The 7,500-nt window shown below is 69.5% G+C and overlaps 1 non-coding gene across 1 annotated transcript; it reads right to left on the bottom strand.

Annotated features, from left to right (window-relative positions):
* Nucleotides 1–2,855: 2,855 nt before the first annotated feature.
* Nucleotides 2,856–2,974, bottom strand: LOC135977597 (5S ribosomal RNA). Its single transcript, XR_010595032.1, has one exon. It is a non-coding gene; the product is annotated as a 5S ribosomal RNA (ribosomal RNA).
* Between the last annotated feature and the right edge of the window lie 4,526 nt (nt 2,975–7,500).

Raw genomic sequence — 7,500 nt, 5'->3', positions numbered from 1 at the left:
GCTTAAGAGTCATCCCCCGACAGTGTGGGTGTGGGTGTGGGCGGGGGGGAGGCTTAGCAGTCGTCCCCAGGGCGGTCCGGGGGTGGGGGGAGGCCTCAGAGTCGTCCCTCCGAGAGCCGTGTCGGCGGCGGTGGCGGGTGTCAGGCTTTACATCCAGCCTCCGGAGGGTGAGCGTCCTCGGACGCGATGCAGCCGCCGCAGAGAGGCAGCCTCCGAGGCAGGGAGCGGAGCACCGAGGCTGGGGAGTGGGGAGCAGGAGCCGGGGGGGGGGAGGTGGGGGGCGTTCAGGACAACAGGTCAACCCCCGGGAAGCGGCTGTCAAATGTTCAAAGTCCCCACTCGGCCACCAGGTCAAGCCCCGGGAAGCGGCTGTAAAATGTTCAAAGTCCCCCCCGGGACAACAGGTCAAGCCCTGGGAGGCGGCTGTCAAATGTTCAAAGTCCCCACCGGGACAACAGGTCAAGCCCTGGGAGGCGGCTGTCAAATGTTCAAAGTCCCCACCGGGACAACAGGTCAACCCCCGGGAAGCGGCTGTCAAATTTTCAAAGTCCCCGTTCGGCCACCAGGTCAACCCGCTGAATCTACTGGGTTGACCTGGCGGCCGGTTTGCTTTCCGGCCACCAGGTCAACCCATTGGATTCGACGGGTTGACCTGGCGACCGGTTTGCTTTCCGGCCACCAGGTCAACCCATTGGATTCGACGGGTTGACCTGGTGGCCGGTTTGCTTTCCGGACCGGATGTCACCCCACTCCCAGGGCAGCGCGGCAGTGGTGCTGAGGACCGCAGAGGGGGGGCTTAATAGTCGAGAGGGAGCAGGTCCGGGGGAGGCTTAATAGTCGTCCCCCGAGGACTCCGGGGGCCAGGCTTAATAGTCGTCCCCCCCCCCCCCCCCCCGGGCGCTCCAGGGGGGAAAGCTTAATAGTCCTCCCCCGAGGACTCCGGGGGCAGGCTTAACAGTCGTCCGCCCCGGGCGCTCCAGCGGGAAAGCTTAATAGTCCTCCCCTGACAGTGTGTGTGTGTGTGGGAGGGAGGCTTAGCAGTCTTGCCCCGGGTGGTCCGGTGGGGGAGGCTTAGCAGTCATCCCCCGAGGACTCCGGGGGCAGGCTTAATAGTGGTTCCAGGGGAGGCTTAATAGTCTTCCCCCGGGCAGTCCGGGAGAGGCTTAATCGTCATCCCCCGACAGTGTGTGTGTGTGTGTGTGGGGGGGAGGCTTAGCAGTCTTCCCCCAGGCTGGGTGGGGGCCTGGCGGGAGGCGTCGCAGTCTTCCCCCGGGCGGTCCGGTGGGGGAGGCTTAGCAGTCGTCCCCAGGGCGGTCCGGGGGTGGGGTGGGGTGGGGGGCCTCACAGTCGTCCCTCGGAGAGCCGGGTCGGCGGCAGTGGTGGGTTTACGTCCAGCCTCCGGAGGGTGCGCGTCCTCGGAGGCGATGCAGGCGCCGCAGAGAGGCAGCCTCCGAGGCAGGGAGCGGAGCACCGAGGCTGGGGAGAGGGGAGCAGGAGCCGGGGGCTGGGGGTGGGGGTGGGGGGCGTTCAGGACAACCGGTCAAGCCCCGGGAAGCAGCTGTCAAATGTTCCAAGTCCCCACTCGGCCACCAGGTCCACCCCAGTCTAGCAATGGGGTTGACCTGGCTGACGGCCGGTTAGTATCAAGGTAAACTCACCGTCGTCCACAGGAGGGCAGCTCTCAGGCCGGCCGGCTGCGGCTGACTCTGGGGCGGCGCCCGGTCCCGGCAGCGAGGGGCGGGGGGCGCGGAGCGAGACGGGGCTAACCGGGGGGGGGGGGCGCCTCCTGCGACTTTGGGGGCCGCGGGTCGTCAGTGGCGTGCAGGCCGGGCCTCTCCCGGGGGATTCGGGGGGGCGGTCCTGCGGGCCGGGCGCAGGGGGCTCGGGCGAGCCCGGGCCGGTCCGCCCCGGGGCCGGGGTCTCCGCCTGCGGCTCAGGGGGGCGCGGGTCGTCGGGGGAGGAAGCCCGGGGGAGCTGCACACCGGCCCGCCAGGCCAGGCCTGGCCTGGATGGCCGCGGGGGGATTCGGGGCGGTCCCGCGGGCCGGGGGCCGGGCGCAGGGGAGGCGGGGGGTCCGAGCGAGTCCGTCCCGGGCCCGGGGCCTCCCCCTGCGGCTTTGGGGTCCGTGGGTCCCCGCTGGCGGAAGCCACTGGGAGCTGGACACCCGCCGTCCGTCCCGCCTGGCCAGGCCTGGCCTGGGTGGCCGCGGGGGGATTCGGGGCGGTCCCGCGGGCCGGCGGCCGGGCGCAGGGGAGGCGGGGGGTCCGAGCGAGTCGGTCCCGGGCCTGGGGTCTCCCCCTGCGGCTTTGGGGTCCGTGGGTCCCCGCTGGAGGAAGCCGCTGGGCGCTGGACACCCGCCGTCCGTCCCGCCTGGCCAGGCCTGGCCTGGGTGGCCGCGGGGGGATTCGGGGCGGTCCCGCGGGCCGGCGGCCGGGCGCAGGGGGTCCGAGCGAGTCCGTCCCAGGCCCGGGGCCTCCCCCTGCGGCTTTGGGGTCCGTGGGTCCCCGCTGGAGGAAGCCGCTGGGCGCTGGACACCCGCCGTCCGTCCCGCCTGGCCAGGCCTGGCCTGGGTGGCCGCGGGGGGGGATTCGGGGCGGACCTGCGGGCCGGCGGCCGGGAGGGTCCGGGCCAGTCCGCCCCATGCCCGGCGTCTCCCCCAGCGGCTTCGGTGGCCCCGGGGGGGGTCCTCCGCGGAGGAAGCCGGGTGGGTGGGGAGCCGGACCCCAGGCGCCCAGACCCGTGACCTGCGGCCGCGACCTCCGACTCGGCAGGAGCGACGAGGGGCTTTCCGGCCCGTCCCCCCCTCTCCTTCCCCCCCAGAAAAGGAGAGAGAGCTGACTCGGACCGGGAAAAGCTGCCTACGGCACCTGGGATTCCCAGGCGGTCACCCATCCAAGTACTAGCCAGGCCCGGGACGGTTTACCTTCCGAGATCGGACGGGATCGGGGGCGTTCGGTCCGGTATGGCCGTAGGCACCCGGCCCCGCGCCTCCTCGCCCGCTTTCCCCTGCCGACGCCCGGGCCTGCCGCACGGTGAGCCCCGGTCGGACTGCCCCCCCCCCTGCGGCAGGGCCCCCGTCTCTCGCGGGCCCGGTCCTTTTTTCCTTTTCGAGCTCCGGGGCCCGGGCTGGCCGCCAGAGCCCCTCCGCCCGCCCTCCCCGGCGTCGGGGAAAATACTGTCCCGGACTTCCAGTGCGCCCGATCCTGTCAGCCGGGGGGTGGGGAGGGGCAGTCCCTCGCTGCGGCCGGGGAGGGTGAGCCCAGGGCGGCTTGCCTGCCGTGCGAGGCCCCTCTCGGCCACCAGGTCAACCCCGAGTCGAAAGGGCTGAAAAATTTTCAGAGTCCCCTCCCGGGCACCAGGTCAACCCGTGGAATCGGACGGGTTCACCTGCTGGCCGGTTCGCTTCCCGGCCACCAGGTCAACCCCTAGGTTGCCGACCGGCCTACCCAGTGGCCGGTTTGCTTTCCGGCCACCAGGTCAACCCCTAGGGGTTTTAACGGGGGCACGCCCGGTGGCCTCTTTCCCGTCCGGTCACCAGGTCAACCCGGATCTCCCTCCTTCCCTGGGCGTCCCCTCCTCGGAGGCGTCAGGTTCCATTTCCCCCCCCCCCCCCAGACTTCCAGGGGCCCGATCCAGTCGGCCGGGAGGCAGTCCCTCGCTGCGGCCGGGGAGGGTGAGCCCAGGGCGGCCTGGTCCATGTCTCTAGTGGGCCCGATCCTTTTTTTTTTTTTCGAGCTCCGGGGCCAGGCCCGCCCGGGCAGCCCTCCTCGGAGGCGTGGGGCGATTCCCCCCCCCCCCCAGACTTCCAGGGGCCCGATCCTGTCGGCCGGGAGGCAGTCCCTCGCTGCGGCCGGGGAGGGTCAGCCCAGGGCGGCTTGCCTGCCGTGCGAGTCCCCTCTCGGCCACCAGGTCAACCGCGAGTCGAAAGGGCTGAAAAATTTTCAGAGTCCCCTCCCGGGCACCAGGTCAACCCGTGGAATCGAACGGGTTCACCTGCTGGCCGGTTCGCTTCCCGGCCACCAGGTCAACCCGTGGAATCGGACGGGTTCACCGGCTGGCCGGTTCGCTTTCCGGCCACCAGGTCAACCCCTAGGTTTTAAGGGGGGGACGCCCGGTGGCCTCTTTCCCGTCCGGTCACCAGGTCAACCCGGATCTCCCTCCTTCCCTGGGCGCCCCCTCCTCGGAGGCGTCAGGTTCCATTCTTTTTTCCAGACTTCCAGGGGCCCGATCCAGTCGGCCGGGTGGCAGTCCCTCGCTGCGGCCGGGGAGGGTGAGCCCAGGGCGGCTTGCCTGCCGTGCGAGTCCCCTCTCGGCCACCAGGTCAACCCCGAGTCGAAAGGGCTGAAAAATTTTCAGAGTCCCCTCCCGGGCACCAGGTCAACCCGTGGAATCGAACGGGTTCACCTGCTGGCCGGTTCGCTTCCCGGCCACCAGGTCAACCCGTGGAATCGGACGGGTTCACCGGCTGGCCGGTTCGCTTTCCGGCCACCAGGTCAACCCCTAGGTTTTAAGGGGGGGGGGACGCCCGGTGGCCTCTTTCCCGTCCGGTCAGCAGGTCAACCCGGATCTCCCTCCTTCCCTGGGTGCCCCCTCCTCGGAGGCGTCAGGTTCCATTCTTTTTTCCAGACTTCCAGGGGCCCGATCCAGTCGGCCGGGTGGCAGTCCCTCGCTGCGGCCGGGGAGGGTGAGCCCAGGGCGGCTTGCCTGCCGTGCGAGTCCCCTCTCGGCCACCAGGTCAACCCCGAGTCGAAAGGGCTGAAAAATTTTCAGAGTCCCCTCCCGGGCACCAGGTCAACCCGTGGAATCGAACGGGTTCACCTGCTGGCCGGTTCGCTTCCCGGGCACCAGGTCAACCCGTGGAATCGAACGGGTTCACCTGCTGGCCGGTTCGCTTCCCGGGCACCAGGTCAACCCGTGGAATCGAACGGGTTCACCTGCTGGCCGGTTCGCTTCCCGGGCACCAGGTCAACCCGTGGAATCGAACGGGTTCACCTGCTGGCCGGTTCGCTTTCCGGCCACCAGGTCAACCCCTAGGTTTTAAGGGGGGGGGGACGCCCGGTGGCCTCTTTCCCGTCCGGTCAGCAGGTCAACCCGGATCTCCCTCCTTCCCTGGGCGCCCCCTCCTCGGAGGCGTCAGGTTCCATTCTTTTTTCCAGACTTCCAGGGGCCCGATCCAGTCGACCGGGAGGCAGTCCCTCGCTGCGGCCGGGGAGGGTGAGCCCAGGGCGGCTTGCCTGCCGTGCGAGTCCCCTCTCGGCCACCAGGTCAACCCCGAGTCGAAAGGGCTGAAAAATTTTCAGAGTCCCCTCCCGGGCACCAGGTCAACCCGTGGAATCGAACGGGTTCACCTGCTGGCCGGTTCGCTTCCCGGGCACCAGGTCAACCCGTGGAATCGAACGGGTTCACCTGCTGGCCGGTTCGCTTCCCGGGCACCAGGTCAACCCGTGGAATCGAACGGGTTCACCTGCTGGCCGGTTCGCTTTCCGGCCACCAGGTCAACCCCTAGGTTTTAAGGGGGGGGACGCCCGGTGGCCTCTTTCCCGTCCGGTCAGCAGGTCAACCCGGATCTCCCTCCTTCCCTGGGCGCCCCCTCCTCGGAGGCGTCAGGTTCCATTCTTTTTTCCAGACTTCCAGGGGCCCGATCCAGTCGGCCGGGTGGCAGTCCCTCGCTGCGGCCGGGGAGGGTGAGCCCAGGGCGGCTTGCCTGCCGTGCGAGTCCCCTCTCGGCCACCAGGTCAACCCCGAGTCGAAAGGGCTGAAAAATTTTCAGAGTCCCCTCCCGGGCACCAGGTCAACCCGTGGAATCGAACGGGTTCACCTGCTGGCCGGTTCGCTTCCCGGGCACCAGGTCAACCCGTGGAATCGAACGGGTTCACCTGCTGGCCGGTTCGCTTCCCGGGCACCAGGTCAACCCGTGGAATCGAACGGGTTCACCTGCTGGCCGGTTCGCTTCCCGGGCACCAGGTCAACCCGTGGAATCGAAAGGGTTCACCTGCTGGCCGGTTCGCTTTCCGGCCACCAGGTCAACCCCTAGGTTTTAAGGGGGGGGACGCCCGGTGGCCTCTTTCCCGTCCGGTCAGCAGGTCAACCCGGATCTCCCTCCTTCCCTGGGCGCCCCCTCCTCGGAGGCGTCAGGTTCCATTCTTCTTTTTCCAGACTTCCAGGGGCCCGATCCAGTCGACCGGGAGGCAGTCCCTCGCTGCGGCCGGGGAAGGTGAGCCCAGGGCGGCCTGGTCCATGTCTCTAGTGGGCCCGATCCTTTTTTTTTTTCCGAGCTCCGGGGCCAGGCCCGCCCGGGCAGCCCTCCTCGGGGGCGTGGGGCGATTTCCCCCCCCCCCACCCCCAGACTTCCAGGGGCCCGATCCTGTCGGCCGGGAGGCAGTCCCTCGCTGCGGCCGGGGAGGGTCAGCCCAGGGCGGCCTGCTTGGCGGCCGGGTCCATGTCTCTAGTGGGCCCGATCCTTTTTTTCCCTTTTCCGGCTCCGGGGCCCGGGGTGCCCGGGTAGCCCTCCGCGGTGGCGTCGGCCAATTTTTTTTAAAATCAGACTTCCGTGGGCCCGATCCTGACGGCCGGGAGGCAGTCCCTCGCCGCGTCCGGGGACGGCGAGACGCTCGGCCACCGGGTCAACCCGGAGGAAGCGGGCTGGGGGAAGAAAAAAAAAAAAAAAGTTTTCCAAGTCCGAAAAATTTTCAAAGTCCCCTCTCGGCCACCAGGTCAACCCCTTTGGAGCGAATGGGTTGACCTGACGGCCGGTCGTCTCGCGGATGTCCGGAAGGGGTCGCCCCACGCCGTCTCGGCCGACCGAGGGAACCACGAGGTGGCGCCCAGTTCCAGTTTCGTACCGCCGAAGGCGGGGCTTTGGCTTTTTCGACCTGCCTTTCGAGGATTGTGTGAGGAGATTTCTGAGGACAGGTTTTTCAGAGCCTGTGAGAACCGGAGCTCAGCCTAGGGGATCAATCCGAGTATTGTACCCGACCCTGCCCGGCGTGGGAGGGGGGGAGCGGGCCCGTTTGAGGGCGGAGGCCAGCACCCGGCCCTCCGCCGAGACGGCCCGCTTTGCCCGGCTCTTAGCTCACGGGCCCCGCAGCGGCCGGGAGCCGAGCTCCGAGTGTCGGCGCCCCCCGGAGGGAGGGGGGGCCCGCTCCTCTCGCGCCCGCCGATCGATGTGGCGCTGACGTTCGCGACGGGAAGGGCCCTTCGCGGGCCGGCACCCCAACCGCGGGGCCGTCCGGTGTTCAGGCGGATGGGGACCCTCTTCCTTTTCGCGTGCACGGATCCAGGGACCGATGGGGACTTCCCTCCTCGGGGCGGCCCGGGCACCTGCCCGGCCCTCCGTGCGTGGGGCCGTCTGGCCGAGATCTCCGCCGTGCGAGGTCGAGCGGTTCCGGCAGACCACCCAGGGGTCCGAAAAACCCAGGGAGCCGCGAGGCTCAGCAGGGCCAAACACGGTCGCGAGAGCGAGCAGGGGCGCGCTGCGGTCCCCCCCCGACAGGACCACAC

This window comes from Chrysemys picta, unplaced genomic scaffold (assembly GCF_011386835.1).
Source record: "Chrysemys picta bellii isolate R12L10 unplaced genomic scaffold, ASM1138683v2 scaf4, whole genome shotgun sequence".
NCBI lineage: Eukaryota > Metazoa > Chordata > Testudines > Emydidae > Chrysemys > Chrysemys picta.
This window is presented reverse-complemented; position numbering and strand designations above follow the sequence as displayed.